At 58.2% G+C, this 16,096-nt stretch overlaps 1 protein-coding gene across 3 annotated transcripts in view; it reads left to right on the top strand.

Moving 5' to 3' along the window:
• Window positions 1–10,089: 10,089 nt before the first annotated feature.
• PRKCD (protein kinase C delta) overlaps window positions 10,090–16,096 on the top strand; it is a 31,487-nt gene continuing 25,480 nt past the window's right edge. The window contains exon 1 of one of the 3 annotated variants that reach the window (XM_034956667.4): window positions 10,090–10,341. The gene's annotated coding sequence lies outside the window, so the exon portion shown is untranslated. Of the gene's footprint in view, window positions 10,342–14,009; window positions 14,122–16,096 lie in introns of those variants that run through there. The other 2 variants (XM_063602780.1, XM_034956666.3) reach the window with 2 other exon arrangements.

The following is a 16,096-nucleotide window of genomic DNA, read 5'->3' on the forward strand; positions in this document are numbered from 1 at the left end:
TTGGTGAAGCCTTCCCTGCTTTGTTGGCCCTCGCACAGAAATTTTTTTTTTTTTTTGAGGCAGAGTCTCGCTCTGTCACCCAGGCCGGAGTGCAGTGGCATGATATTGGCTCACTGCAACCTCTGCCTCCCGGGCTCTAGTGATTCTCGTGCCTCAGCCTCCTGAGTAGCTGAGATTACAGGCATGCGGCACCACGCCTGGCTAAGTTTTTGTATTTAGTAGAGGTGGGGTTTCACCATGTTGGCCAGGCTGATCTCGGACTCCTGACCTCAAATGATCTGCCCTCCTCGGCCTCCCAAAGTGCTGGGAATACAGGCATGAGCCACCGTGTGAAGCCATGCCTTAGATTTTATACAGAGGGCTTGAGGCATGCAAGCTTTCCTGTCCTACCCTAAAATACACCCTGAGGTTAACAAATTAAATCATAATAACAAAGCTGGCAATAATCCACTGAGCACTCGCTCTGATCCAGGCACGGTGCTAGGCCCTCCTCTTGTCTACTCTCTACGAGCCTCTGTTAGCAGCGAGTGGAAGCCAGAGAGGGAAGGTGATGTGCCCAGGGTCACATAGCTGAGTGGCTGAGCTCTCTGCCAGAAGACCAGCCCCCAGTAGCCCCAGGACACTCCTGACCTTGGCCACCACTTTCAACACCTCCTTAAGAATAGGCCCTTTCACTCATGCATTCTGACTCCCTCAGCGGACTCAGGCTCAGGGGCTTGGGCTGCCCCTCAGGCATGAGGAGAGGAAGAGGGGACCCTGGAGGGCAGTCACACAGGCATGCAACAGCACGGAGGCTCCAGCCCAGAACCTCTGTGGCAGAGGAAAACAGGTACTTGTGGGACTCCCTCCCTTCCTCTGGTGGGCCATGGGCCGAAGTCCAGGTCACCATCTGGTCCCCTGCAAGCAGATCTTGCAGAATGTCCACCCCTGCTCCAGTTTCCTGAGACGTTGTCCTGGCCACGTCCCTGTCAGAACTGACTACCAGGCAGCAGAGCTGGCCCCAGGGCAGCATCCATCTTCGGCTAGGGAAGGGGCTGAGACCCTCCGCAGGACATGTGAACACACCAGGTCTTGGACTCCTGCCTCAGCGCCCTGCAACAACCTGCATGGCTTTGGGCCGGGCTTCACCTGAGCCTCAGTTTCCTCGTCTCTGGGATGGACGGGAATCCCCGCTTTACCCCAGGTATAGGCAATTAGACAGCAATGAGGTGGCTGCCCACTCCTGTCCATCCTCCCATCAGACCCTGTGCTCAACCGGCAAGGAAGCCAGGCATCTTCTTCCTCCTCTCCCTTGCTCCATCAGTCAGTCCATGTGACCACTGACCGTTGGGTCTTTCATCATCCTCCCATCGTGTTTCAGAGAAGCTGAGCCACCTGCCTGAGGTCACACAGTTAGAGCAGGCTGAGCCAGGAGGAGAAGCCTGCAGCCTGGGCACACCTGCCTCTGAAGCCACCAGGTTTTCGTCCTGACCTTCGTCCAGCCTCGCACAGACGTGGGGCCTGGCCCTGCTACCTGGCCTTGGGCTTGCCTCCCTGAGCCTTGACTTCCTCAACTGTAAACTGGGGTTGCTCTTACTCTGCAGGTTGTCCTGATAGGCGGTTTTTAATCACTCAGCCTCTCCCTGGTAGCAGAGGTAAATTAGTATCTACTGTCCCATCACCTTTTCTGGGTAGCTGCAGCCACAGAGACCGAGAGGGGCAAGGCCCTGCCAGGATCCTGCAGCCAGTCAGAGGCATGGCTGAGCAGGCCTCTACCTGAGGGTCCAGCGTCTCCGCAGGCTCACTGGCATTGTGTGTGTCCACTGAGGGCCCGTGGAAGCCTCAGTGTTGCCCAACTCACTACCTGGACACAAACTTGCTCACTAATGTTTGCCCAGGCCTACCCTAGCCTGGTAGGCACTTCAGCGCTTAGCCTTCTTCCAGAAGTTTCACCCTACACTCACCTGGGCCCCCCGGCAGACAAGACCTGGGAAGCTGGCCTGCCCCTCAGCTTCTAGGGTTCCCTCAAAGCTGGGGATAGCCAGGGGACCTGGATCAGTGGTGGTGTGGGGTTGAGGCAATCCAGGGGAGGCACATTTGGGGGACAGTCAGTGATACCAGCTCCCACGTGAAGGACAGGGATGTAGGAGGCACCCTGATGTCCCCGGTCATCCCCTGCCCTCACTTCCTCCTGGTAACCCTATTCTGTCTTCCTCAGTGAACTGGGAGATGAAATGGAGCATCAGACTGTGGCTTGGCAGCCACACATAGATGGGTGGGGAGGCAGAGGGAGGAAGGAGGTCTTGGATTGTGTTGTGGGATGAAAAACACACATTGCCCTCATGTCTGAGCACTACCTAACCTGGCTTAAGAGGTTAGCCAGGGAGGCTTCCTGGAGGAGGAGGTAACTAAGCTAGAATCTACCAGAAGACTGAGAGGAGTTAGCTATGCATGGTGTGCTAAGCAGAGGGAAGGGCATGGGCAAAGGCCCAGGGGTGAGAAGTTGAAGGATGTTGTCTGGTAGGAACTGGAAGACGTTCCTATTCCTGGAGTTCTGGGCTGGCAGGGGGACAGGCGGCAGAGGCTAAGTCACACTGGGCCAGGTGACCACAGTAGAAGTTTGACCTTTATTCTGAGAGATCCATGGTCAGCCTCAGGGCTGGGGAGTGAGTAGTCCTTGACACTTTAGGAGGATTATGTGGCTGCTATGAAGGAAAAGAATTGCTGGAGGTGGGGAGGTGGTATTCTGAACAGAGGAGACCATCACAGATGGCCAGACAAGGGACACTGGTAGCCCAGGCCAAGGTGATGGCATGGGGACAAACAAATGAATTCAGAAGTCAGGATGGGGAGTGTGAGGCACCAAGGGGAGAGAGATCTGTGCAAGATTCTGTGGTGAGCTGGGGCCTGGCTGGGGTGCAGAACATCGTGTGTGCAGAAGGTTGATAGTGGGTCCAGGGCAGAAGGCTGCCCAGCGCAGGCCCACTGGGATCCTGCCCAGGGGCTGGGAGTCCTTTCCCCTCCCACCCTCTCTCAGAGAAAGGCTTTGGCCCGAGGGAAGAAAGTTCATTTTTTCTTTCTTTGCACCATGGCTATGCTGTGCACACCCACAGAGCACACCCACGGAGGCTGTGGTTCCGCTGCTGCCTGCCTTCTCCAGAGTCTGGGGAGTGGGGGAAGCTTCCTTGGGGCCTTCTCCTCCAGATTCCAGTGGCTTGGTGTGGGTGGGGTGGGAGGAGGGTGCTTGAGGAACAGGAGGGAAGACTTGGCATTTCCATTACCCCCCTTGCCTCCAAGCATCCCCTACCACTGACACACATACACATCAGCTGGCACCTAGGAGCACACACCTGAACCCAAAGTCAGATTCCACAGAGCACTCCCGCCACAGCCCCTGCAGCCCAGCACTCAAACCCACTGGCACTTCCCCCAAGTCTCCCCATGCAGCCCTCCAGCTCTCCCTCCAGAGAGGTACCCTAGGGTTGGAGCAGCCCACACACCAGGGAGCCACCCTTCCCCTCCAGCAGACAGACCAGCAGGTCTTCTCTAGCAACATGAGGGTGCTAGGGCAGACATCAGCATGAACTTCCCAGATATCCAGGTTGTAAAACACGAGGGCAAGTTGAAATTCTAGTTCATCATTTTCACAAGGCCCCCCGGCTGTGTCCCAGACCTTCTCCATACCTGCAGACCCCTGTGATCCTGGGCCTGGTACCTGAAGCTGAGGACTCAGTTCCAGTGCCCACCCTAGCACAACTATTAATAAATGTCAGAAGCTGGCAGGAATCCCCACTCCACTGGCCTAGAGTGGAGGTGTAAGAGGCCCTGCATGGGGCCCACCTGAGGGCTTAGATTCAGTACCCCAGCCCTTGACCCAAATTCCACCGCTTACTCAGAAATCCCAGCCTTCTCCCTGCCCCCTACTGCCCTGGGATGCCTGCCCAGTACCCATGGGCGCTGAGGGGCTGCCCTGGGAACTGGCTGTGTTTCTGGCCCCAAGGCCTCACCATTACTGCTGCCCAGGCCTGCCCAGTGGCCTGGCCACCTGCCTAGCCACTGTGGCCAAGATGGCCACAGCCTGTGCCCACAGAAGCCTGCAGGCAGAGGCAGGGCCCAGGCATGTAAAGGTGGTGGGGTGGGCAGAGACTGAGGGTGAGACTCATCTCCCTGGGGAGGCTCCTCCCCTGCCAATTTCTGCCTCTGCCCACTGCAGGCTGCTGGGCATCAGGGGAGGAGCTCCCCTGGCATGTCTCTGCCAGGGGAGCTCATGGTCTGGGGGAGATGGACATGAACAGCCCAGCTGCCTATTTCTAGTACTGGGCACAGAAATGGGCACTCTGCTTCCAACATTTTAATTTACCTTCAGAGCAGCCCCAAGGGCTGGAGATTTTACAGATGAAGAAACTGAGGCTGAGAGAGGGCTGGCACTTGCTCCAGATCACACAGCCAGTCAGCATGGGGGCTGCATGCTAGTTCTTCCCACTCTGAAGCCTCTGCAGTAGACAGTGTGGAGTTGGGGGGCTTACAGGAAGCAGAGCATGCCTCTGGTTAGGGGCAGGGATCTGGGAGCCTCCCTGGAGGACAATTTGCAGGAGGACCATTTGCATGGGACCTCATCAAATGGCTAGAGCTTCATGGAAAGGCATTCCAAGGCAAAGCACAACCTGAGCAGAGGCTTGGTGGGGAGGCTTCGATGGGCAGTGGCAGGGGGAGTGTAGGTGGGTGGCAGAAGTGCCCTCGTGCCCAGGGCCTCTCATGTCACTGGAGGACTTGGGGTGGAGGGTGCTGGGTGCTCAGGCTCTGCCGGTCCAACTGGCCCAACCACTTCTCTCTGGCACTGCCCACTGTCCCTGCTCACAGCTCTGCCAAGAGTTGTTGGCAAACCCTGGGTGAAGTCTGGGTCAGGGGCCTAGGATTCCTCCAATCCCTGTCCCAGGGCAAGGATTAGGGAGTCCTGAGCCCCAGGCTGCTCTGCTCAGTCTCGGAAGGCCTCACAGCAACCCCCTTCACAAAGCCTGCCCGATTGTGCCCTCAAGAGACAATTTGTAGCATGCAATGACAGTGCGGAGGGCAGGTCTGTCTGGGGCGATGAAATGACCTGTGCGATTACAGGAGATTCCTACTTTCCTCGGTAAACTTGTCTCTGTCTTCCTTGCTTTAATAGAAAATGTATTACTTTTTTTTTTTTTTTTAAATCAGAACAGCCAATGTGTGTGGCTACTTTTCCAGGTTTCGGTGACTCTCCCTCTTCACCTCTCATCCCATATCCAGCCCCCAGTCCTCAAGGTCTTCTCAGAGGTTCCCACTAGGAGGCCGGCTGCAGTGCCCTGGACGACCCTCACACCCAGGACCTCAGTTGCTCCATCCAAGGAATGGGCGAGCTCAGGTCTTCCTGACTTTCCTGGAGAACAAAGAGGGTGAGGAGGCGAAGGGGCCTCCCGGCGCCTGGAGCCAGGTGGCTGCCGGACCCGGGAATAGAGCCGGGTGTTTTATAGCGGGGTTTGCGTCACGCGGCTGGGCGGGCGTCTCCGCCCCCGGCTCGGAAAGGCTTCCCTGAGGCGGGGCGGGGCGGGGCGGGGGCGGGGGCGGGGACGGGGACGGGGACGGGGAGGGTGGGGCCCGGGGGACTTTGTGCTGGTGCACGGGAGTCGCGCCGACCGGCGTGTACGTGGTTGTGCGGTGGGTATGGAGGTGTGTGCACGGCGCGGGGGACCCTGCTGTGCCTGCAGTCAGTCCTTCCCAGCCTGCCCACCTCGAGCAGCCGCCTTTCAGCTCAGGGCCACCCCCTACACTGTTTCCCATGGGCCAAGCTGGGTTTGGTGAGCTGTCCTCTGAGGATGTGGGGGATGAGGGGGTGAGAGGTGGGAGCGGGGAGCTGAGGCACCCTCAGGCCAGAGAGCGAAAGGAAAGGCAGGTGAGGCTCATAGCCCTCCCTGCCCTGCTAAGCCCCATGAGCCTCCCAGTAGGGACCCCGTAGATTAGAGCTAAATGGGTGCCGGGGATGGGGGCGGTGGAGGAGAGCTGGGAGGTCCCCTGGACTCCGTGCGAGGGGATAGCTCTTGCTGATGACTGTCCCAACACCAGTGCCCCTTCTCCCCACCTACACACATGTTTGGGGGCAGGGGCAGAGGAGCCAGGGAAGGGGACTCAGGCTGGCAGGGGCTGTGCCATGGTCAGTGCAGAGAAGGGACAGTCCAGGGTACACACCCCTGGGAAAGCCACAGGAAAGCCCTGTGTTCTGCACTCCCAGGACACACCTTCCCCTTGTCTACCCCCAAGTATGTCTCGGGTTTCACCCAAACACAAATGTGTTGAGGAAGGAATATGGAGGCAATTAGCCCAGCCTCACCAACTCTCTGCCTGGCAGGTAACACCAACATGGGATGAACTTGAACTCTTCCATCCTCTCAGCCTCAGGAGGTCGATCTTAACCAAACACCACTCCACAGATGAGGAAGCTGAGGCACATTTAAGTTGCAGTGCAGGGCAGAGCCAGGATGCGAACCAGCCCCTGGGCTGGCACTGCCCTGCTGTGCAGCACTACCCACAAGGCCACTGTCCCCCTCAGCCTGTCCTTGCTTGTCCTTAACCTAGTACCTGAGGCGGACACTCCTGTGGATGACAGTCTTGGTGGCCTGAGGCATGGGCATGTCCCAAGTGTCCTTCCTACTACACTGTCCCCAGTGGGAACCTCCCAGGCTCTGCTGCCCCCAGCAATTGCCCAGGTGCACTGTCGCTGTTGGCTGTGTCTCCTGCTCCAGAAACACAAGCCCACTCTCTCTTGGCCAGGCCAGTGCTCTGGGTGTGATGGGGATTGCCGTGGCAACCAAAGCTTCAGGGACAAGGATGGTGACACAGAGAGACAGAAACAGAGAGAAGGTGCAAAAAGCAGAAACGCCAGGACAAGGACCAACTCTTGGCAGGGCTCAAGTGAGGGACCCCATTTGCCTTCAGCTGTGTGGGCCTCAGGGACAGAGGGAGGCCTTTTCCAGGTTGCTTGGCCGAGTCTTGGACTTCAGGAGTGGAGGAGTCTGGAGGCCTCCCAGTGTTGATGGCCTTTGGAGGAGGCAGAGGTGGCAGGGGTCAAGTTGCTTCTCCTCTGGATAAATCCTCCAGGAGGCCCACAGACGGAACAGCCCTGGGTGGATGCTGTGGGTGGGAGTCTGGAAGCTGCCTGGCACCACCCTAGCCCATCTCCTTGGCTGCAAACCTGGAGGAGGAGGAAAGTATCACCTCTAGGCAGCTGCTATGAGTCTAGCCCTGCTCAGGGATTTACACCCCATGTCAGGAGAGGCCATTGAAGCCTCTTTCAAGGCTGACAGCCTGTGACTTGGCACATGACCAGGCTGTAACCCTGGGCAATGTGTCTAGCCTGGCCGAGGCTCTGTATATATCATCTCATTTAACTCTTACCATCTCATTCAACTCCTGACATGAGTCTGTCATCAGCCCTTTTCATAGGTGAGAACTCTGAAGCTGGGAGAGGCATGGTCACCTACTCAGGGTCATACAGTTAGCATGTGACACAGCCAAGGTTTGCTCTCAGGCTTCAGCAGGCCCTTCTTGTTGATGCAAGGCAGATTATGGGGACACAGATACCAGCTCATCTGGACCCTGCCCTGGCCCACCAGTGTGGCACCCAGAAGCAGCTCCAAGATGCAGGGTGGTTCTAGTCAAGCTTGGCCTGGATTCTCTGGACCTCATGCAAACCTATTCTCCCTGGAACCCTTGGACCTAAGGCCTGGAGGGAAGCCCACCTTCATCCCTTCTCTGCCCTCGCCACAGCATAGCTAGCACAGCCTTAGCCCCTCTGACCCTCTCAGAGTACATCGCACTTCCCCTTTCTCTAGAGGAGAAAGATTGGCTGAAGCCAGTGTAGGCTTGCAGCCCCTGAGCTCACAAGTCTGCATATCCTGAGGATCAGGAAAGTGCTTCCTGTTGTCTAATGTAAATCTTGTTCCTGTAACACCAGTATATGTCAAAGCAGTGATTCTCAACAAGGGGTAATTTTGCCCTGCAGCAGACATTTGGCAATGTTTGGAGACATTTTTGTCTGTCACAAGTTAAAGCAGGGAGGTACTACTGGCATCCAGTAGGCAGAGGCCAGGGATGCTGCTAAACATCCTTACAGTGCACAGGGCAGCCCCCACAGCAAAGAATCATCTGTCCCAAAGGTTAGTGGTGCTGAAATTGAGATCCCCGATATAAACTATGGGCTTTGGAGCCAGACAGACCTCGGTCTGAATCTGCCTCTGCCACTGACTAGCTGTGTACTCTGGGGCAAGTCGCTTCTCCTTTCTCTGAGCCTCAGTTTGCTCATCACCAAAACTGGCACTAACAGCAGCCCTCACCTCTTGAGAACTGTTCAGACTGCCCACATCCAGCACCCAGCACACAGCCTGGTGCTGGGTAGCCCCTATCAGCGATAGCCATGATTATTCATTTCCTTCTTCCATGGTGAACCACACGGAGTGGGAACAAAGGTCTGGTGGCTGGACCTGGAGCTCCTCAAGGGTCAGTCCTCCCTCTGGCTGCAGTCCCTGGCACAGGGTGGGCCTATTGTTTATGTTGAGGGAGAGGGTGGGTTGGCTTACTGTGGACCTGAAGGAGGAGCCAGAAGGAAACCCGATCCCAAGTGGGCAAAGGTCACTTGAGGCACCCTTTCCTCCAGTCCAACCCCAGGGAAGCCATGGGGCATGATGGGTGGGGTGGGATGGGATCAGGACACGGAACATGCTAATGAATATGGTCCTTCACTCAGGGAAGTGCCGTGCATTACAACTGGGCATCAGGGAGGAGGGACATTTGAATGGACACAACCAGGGCAGGTAGAGGTTTGGGGGTGGGGTGAGAAATGGCATTCAGGCCCAGAGAACAGCATGCTCAAGGCCTGGGTGTGAAGAGAAAGTCTTTCCCAAAGGATAGTCCTTGAACCCACCTGGTCTGGCCTTTTCTCCCCATCCATCTTCCGCAATCTCAACCCAGGGTCCTCCCACCTGAACAACGTGGCAGCCCTTCTGTCCCCCATCCAGCCTCTCCTCTGCCCTGCTGTCCCTCTGCCCCATCTGTCCCGCAGGAGCCCCCTTGAGCCTGTCGTCCTGCCTGGTTGTAATAGCTTTCACCACCTTCTCATTGCTCCGTGAGAAGACCAAAGTCCAATGGCCTGTCTCTGTCACAAGCCCCTTTCTCAGCTCAGGCCACCTCAGGGATTGTCCCCCACTTCCATCCCTTATGTCTCAGCTGGGAAGAGCTGTCTAGACTTTCTCTATCCCTTCTAGGTGGTTCCCCAGGACCTGGAACCCTCTTTTTTGTCTCCTGGGAAGTGACATTTCTTTGGATGAGTATAAGGCTAATGTCTTGGCTTTCTGAGCTCTGGGGACGGGGGAATGGACTCCCTAGAACCCCAACTGGTCCCTAGACTTTGAGCCTAGGGGACACTCGGTGAATAGATGAATGAGTGAATGAATGAATGAATGAGTTATGGCTGACAACCAAGTTCCACGTCTGGAAAGGAGGCTCAGGCGCCTGCCAGGAGCAATAGAGAGGTCTCAAAGGTGGGGGCAGGAAAGCAGAAGACTGCCAATCGGGGTAGAGGCAACTGCCAGTCCGAGTAGGGGCAGTTCCCAGAACCGCCTGAGGAGCAGTGCAGCGCCCGACCAGCGAGAACCTCCGACCCTGGAGTCTAACCAGCTCAGTCTTTGGGGCAGAGCCGGGACAGCGGGCTTGGCGGCGGGCACCGAGCCCGGCCGCGTCCGAGCTCCAGCCAACAGGAAGAGCAGGAGTGGGGCCAGGAGAGGCGGGCCAGCTGGCCAGTGGGGAGTCCTGGGCGTGGGTGTGGGGAGCGGGGGAACCCCCGCCGGCCCCTCCCAGGCCCCAGCGGGCGGGGGGAGCCTCCCCACCGGGCCTCAGCGTCCTCCTCTGTAAAATGGGCCCCTTCTGAGGGCTGGCTGCGCGCTAATGGCGGGAGGATGCGAAGAGGGCCAGGCAGGGCAGAGGGACCGGGAGACTCGGTGTCCCGCGCAGGCAGAGGCGGAGGGACGCTGTCCCCGATTGCAGCTGGCGGGGCGGGGCCTGGCGGGGGCGGGGCCTGGCGGGGGCGGGGCCGGCGGCACCTGGGTGAGGTCGCTCGGCCCCGCCCCCTCGCACTTCCGTGTGCCGAGGCGCCGGAGCCCGAGGCGGCTGTAGCCCACATCTCCCGAACGACCCCCGGCGCCCGCCCGCCGCGCGGAGGCCCGGGCCACACCTCACTGGCCGCTTGGCCCATCCCAGTCAGCGCCGCGCCGAACCCCGTCCGCGCGCGCCGGGGAGCGGCGCCCCCGCCGCTGCCGCCGCGACCCTTGGCGCCTTCCCCTGCGCCGGGAGGTAAGTGAGGGCCGGGTCCGGGCGCGGGATCGGGGCTACCCCGAGGGCGCGGCGCCCTTCCTTCCCCCTTCCCGCCCCAGTTCCCGTTTCCGAAACTGAGAAACTGAGCCGCGGTCAGCGAAAGTCCCGCCGCGCCGAGACCTGCCGGTGACTCCGTCCCCCTGTCCGTCTGTCTGTCCCTCCGCTAGACAGTGGGGGCTGAGGTCCTTCTGTCTGCCCGCTCTCGGCCCCTCCACCCGCCCGTGTGTCTCCCGCTCCTCCGAGGGGCCCGTCCGTCCCTCCCGACTCTCTCCCGGGCCCTGTGTCCGTCCGTCTGTCGCCACCCACTCTGTGTTCTCCCCCTGCGCGCCTCTCCGAGACCCGATCCTTCTGTCCCTCGCCACCCGATCCGTCCGTCCCTTGCCCTCCGCGTGCTCCATCGCCCCACCCCCACCCCCACCCCTACCCCCGCCCGCCGCCCCCTCGATCCCGTCCTCCCGGAGCCGCGCCCCCGGCCCACGCTCGCCGCCCCCTGCCAGTCCAGCCGCCTCTCCGCTCTACCGCGGGGCCCAGGCCAGGCCGCCCGCCGGGCCTCGCCTCCCGCCCCTGGGTCCCTGGAGGCCCGACCCGCGCGGCGCCTCCTCCTCGCTGTCTCTTCTTTCGGTCTCAAGAGTCTTTCTCGGTCCCTTCATCCGTCTCTGGGCTGGGCGTGGCTCCAGTCTCCACCATCCCCCTTCCCACCCCACCCCTCCGCCCCTCTGAGACCCCTCCCAGGGTGGCCCCTGCCCGATGCGGTCTGTACTCGCCCCCAACCCAGCTGCCACTCCCGTTGTGGGGGCTCCACCAGGTGAGGGGAGGAGGTGGGGGGGGGGTCCTCCTGGCTGGTGGTGGAGCGGCAGAAGGAGAGCACCAGCGGAACTGCTCCCACTTCCCCAATTCCCTCTCTCTTGGGGCAGGGGAGAGCCCCACCGAGCCCCGCCTTAAACCTGGTCAGAAGGATCTGCTGTGAGTGGGCGGGGGGTCCCCTTCTCTGACGCCTACCCTGTATGCGTGGAAGCTGTCTCCTTGTGCTAAGTCACTGGTATCTGGGTGTGTGGGTATGTTGTGTGTCTGTGTCAGCTTCTGTGCTGTCTGTCACTGTGGGACTTGCCTGTGCATGTGTGTCCTTTTTCGCATGTGTGACTTGCTTGTGTATGTGTGTATGTCTGTTTGTGTCCTGAGGCTCTGTGTGTGTCTTTTGCAACTGTGTGTACCATTCTTGGTGTGTTTGTTGTCACCAGACTCGTGTGTGTGTGTGTGTGTGTCCTTGCCTGTTAGTTTGTGTGTCCCTGTGTGTCTGGAGGTTTCGGTGTTGCACACTGGGTATATCATGGTGACCAACTGGCCATGAGTACATTAGATCTGTTAATTGTGGAAGCCCCTGGTGTTGGATGCCTACCCACCAGTCTCATGTGTGAGTGTATCTGTATAAGTGTGTGTATGTGTGTGTACTCACGTGTGGCTCTCCCTCTGCCACTGAGTTTCTGTGACCAGGCCCACCTGGTCACTAAGGGAGGGGACTGATCCCTGGGGTTTCCTCGTTCCTGCTGTGGAGTGAGCTGGGGCGTGGTGAGCAGGCCAGCAGAGGGAGGCTGTATGGTGCATGTGTGATGTGTGTGGTTGTGTGTGTGCGTGTGTGTGTGACAGAGAGGTGTGGTGGTGTCTGGGCAGCTGTACCTGGCTGATGGGTGGTATGAGGGCTATGCGATGGGACAGTGCTGGGGTAAGCCTGGGAGTGTGTGGCCACGGTAGGAGTGTGTGACTGGTGGGACACAGTCTATGAAACTGCCGGTGTATGCTTGGGGAGTGACTGTGATTGTGGGGAACCGAGAGTGCCTGGGCGTGGGTGTTAGCGGCAGGAGGGGGTGTGACAAGGTGTGTGGTGACAGTGCTGGGAGGGAAGGTGAGAGCCCAGTGTGGGGGTGTGTGTGTGAGTGTGTGGGAGACCATGAGGATGTGGGTGTGCACATGGAGAGGGCTAGAGGGCAAGTCTTGGGGTTTGTAGTGTTGTGACCAAGACCTCGGGCTCTGTACCCAAGAATTATTTGGGCTCCAATACTTGCTTGTGCCTGTTAAGAGCAAGAGACCCAAGCTAGGTCTCTCAAGGCTGAGTGTCCTTATCTGCAGAATGGAGAGAGTGAGGACAAAAGTTCCTGTGTTAAAGGTCCTTTAACACAATCTTGGCCCATAGTGAGAACACAGCACATGTGAAGTCTTTTGTTGTCACCACCCCCAGCTATACGGTTCCCATTCTCCTGGGAGGTGGGGCTAAAGAAAGCCCAGACAGTATCCAACCCAATTTCCTGCCTGTCTGTTGCCCCTTCCCATCTCCTTGACCAAGCAGCTTGAGGGAGGGGGGATGCCCAGACAGAGCCCCCAGTACCCAGCCCTGTTCAGCCTGCATGACAGCCCCTCCCTCACCAGACCTTAGTGTCAGTAGTAGCGATGGGGGAGACAGGGGTGGGGGGTGATTCAGAGCTGTGACTGCAGGGCGCTGACACCATTTAGCTGGCACAGTTTAGATTAAAATTAGAAATAATTTAAAATACAGACAAAAAGATAAAGCCAAGGATGCCTCTGCCCCCAGGGAATGGTGATGGGGGTCTCCAGCTGGGGGAGGGGTTCACATGTGGGGAGCAGAATCTTTCTTAGAGGCTTGAGCTGGCCTTCAGAGAAAATGCTTAGACCTTTCAGCCAGGAGACACAGAGTACCTTGCTACCTTTGCCATTTCTTCCTCCCAGGATATCTCCAGGCCTCAGTTTTTTCAGCTGTGTAATGGGCGCAATAGTAATGTGAGAATCACCTGAACTGTAAGGCACAAGAGATTAAAAAATGTCACTCTTCAGGCTGGGCACGGTGGCTCACACCTGTAATCCCAGCATTTTGGGAAGCCGAGGCAGGTGGATCACTTGGTCAGGAATTTGAGACCAGCCTGGCCAACATGGTGAAACCCTGTCTGTACCAAAACTACAAAAATTAGCTGGGCGTGGTGGTGCACACCTGTAATCTCAGCTGCTCAGGAGGCTGAGGCACGAGAATCACTTGAGACCAGGAGGCAGAGGTTGCAGTGAGCCAAGATCGTGCCATTGCACTCCAGCCTGGGCGATAGAGCGAGACCCTGCCACATTAAAAAAAAAAAAAAAAGGTCACTATTCATTTGGCATTCTCAACATGAGTCCAGCACAGGAGCTGGCACGCCACATCATTGGAACCTCAGAACCACCTGGGGAGAAGGGGCTAGTAGTTTCCCCATTAAAAAAACTGAGGCTCAGGGAAATTGCACCAGGACATAAAGTGGTGGTACTTTGTTGCACCCTAGGACTCCTAAACCTGCAAGGCAACCTCCCACAGACAGGAGGGTCAGGAACAGGTTTTTGCTGTGTTATTGGCTTCCTCACCAGGCTGGAAATGTGCTGAGGGCAGGGACACAGTGTTCTAGCCCCTACCGTGGAGTGGACAAATAGTGGTGCCCAGGAAAAGTTGGGCCCAACACCACATTTCAAGGAAGGGAAAGCCACATCCAGAGAGACCCGAGGTTTTAGGGCCAGGAGAGACTGAACTGGGCCCGTCAGCCATGCTGGGACTGGCAGACGGGGAGAGCCTGTTTGGCGGTGCCTCTCGGCTCAGCTGTTTCTTCCTGTTCCTACAGGTCTGCAGGGAACTGGCCAGGCAAGGGGGCAGGCCCGTTTCTCCTGGTGGTTGGTGCGTTGCAGCAGCAGCGGGAGCCAGGACTAAGGACAAGCGGGAGCTGGGAGCCCCAGGTAGGACTGAGTTCTCTTAGGCAGATGGATGGTGTGCCGGTGTAGCCTTCCTCTCTGGCCTCCTTGTCCTTTGCTGTGGGACTGGATGGGGTTGGGCATGCATGCAGAGTCCTTGATCTGGTTGTGGGCCCTGTGTGCCCAGGGGCCGCAGCTGTTTGCCCTGTCTATGAGGGGCTCTCTGCTCATGAGGAACTTCCTGCCTAACCTGGCTGTGGCCCCGGAATGCTCTCACCTTGGAGCTCAGAGGCCTGGGGCCTACCATTAATTTGGGGCAAAAAGTAGTAACGTTTTTTTGGTCAGTTAGAGAGGGTGGCTCGTGGGCCAAGGATTGAGGGTGGGTGTGTCAGCTTTTCCATGGCCCTGTATCTGCCTCAAACTCACCTCATCATCACACAAGGACACTGCGATTCCCCGTGGGCCCCACAGTGGGTTGGACACTGCAGGGGGATGGAATGGGGTCTCCAGCTCCAGGTACAGCTGAGCTGTCTTCCACACCCCAGGCCCCTCCATTTTCCCCAGCTTCTCTGGAGCCCGAGCAGGGCTCAGTCCCTCTCTTCAGCTTCCAGATTCAAGGGGAGCTAGGCAGAGTCTGGAACAATGCCGGGAAGGCTGCAGTCTCTTTGAATCCCCTCAGAAAGCTAGAAATTCCTTGTTTTGGGGCGAGCCTTGCCTCCTTCAGCCCTATTACCATGAAAACATTGCTGTGGGTGACTCCATACTCATTCCAGGCTGGTGACTGGGTGACCGGGCCCCAGTGAGCAGGGTTCTGGTGGTGGGTATGGGTGCTAATGAAGCTGGAGCCTCGGAGTAACAGTGGGGGGATAGCAAAGACTGTCTTTCCTCCAGGAGTGCTCCCTGAGCAGACCCTCACAGCCAACCCTACTGGCTGTTACGCACCTATAGGTCTGTGAGTAGAGCCATAAAGGCTGGGCTTCCTGGGCCTGACTCTGGGTTGGGGGCAGAAGGGAGGTCAGGGCCTTCACTCCGGGGTAGGAGTTGGGACAGAACAGGAGCAGTCTTCACTGGGCCTTCTGTGTATTGGACCTATCCCTAAACCTGGTGTGGAGGAAGTAAAGCGCCTTTGGCTGTCTAGGGGCCTCTGCCACCTAAGTTCTGAAGAGCCAGCCCTTTCCGTCACTCAGCCTTGTTTTCTAAGGAGTTTGATTAGTCTTGGAGACAGCCCACTGTAAACCCTCAGACATCACCCTCCAGCTGCACAGACATATGCGTGCTCACACAGGGATATGGCAAGCTAGGCTGCAGTGGGCATGCACACCCACAGACTCATGAGTTCCTGTACGTGCACCACACATGTGGGCATGCAGGTACACAGGTGCTCACATGCAGCCACCCATGGCACACTCACACACACACAGATGCTCTCCCAGTTACCGTTGGCATCCATGCACTCAAATGCCTGCCCACACATACCACACTGTGCCCACTCTGGGGTCAGGAAGGGGGGCCCTGGTCAGAGTTACAGCCCAGTCAGCTCGCCTGCATCTGGCACCTGAGGGGCAAGTTCCAGGTGTGGCTGTGATCTCAGTAAGGGGGGCTGGGCCACCCTGGTAGGTGGGCTCTGCCCATGCATTCAGCAGCCACCCTGCCCACCTGGCCCCAGGCTCCAGGCCGACCAGGGATTGGCATGGGAGATGGGAGGCGTGAATGCGGGGGAGAGGCTGTGTCAGCTGTGCCAGCACTGCGTGCCTGCTGCTACAGCAGAGGAAGTAGGCTGTCTGGCCATGGGGCCAAGGTGCTCACAGTGGGTGGGGGTCCTATCAACTCCTGTGTCCCCCACGGTGTCCATGCCTAGAGGGAGTGGAGTTGCTGGGCTCTAGGGACTGAGAGGTTGGCAGGGGCTGTCTGTTCACTTCCCAAAGCCTGGGCCTAGGAGAGAGGCCCATCTGTTCAAGGCGTTTCCGGAGGCTTACTTCCTCTGAGCTGCCCAGGAAGTGGTTTTGGAGTGGGACTGACC

The sequence above is a fragment of the Pan paniscus genome, chromosome 2 (genome assembly GCF_029289425.2).
Source record: "Pan paniscus chromosome 2, NHGRI_mPanPan1-v2.0_pri, whole genome shotgun sequence".
NCBI classification, from domain to species: Eukaryota; Metazoa; Chordata; class Mammalia; order Primates; family Hominidae; genus Pan; species Pan paniscus.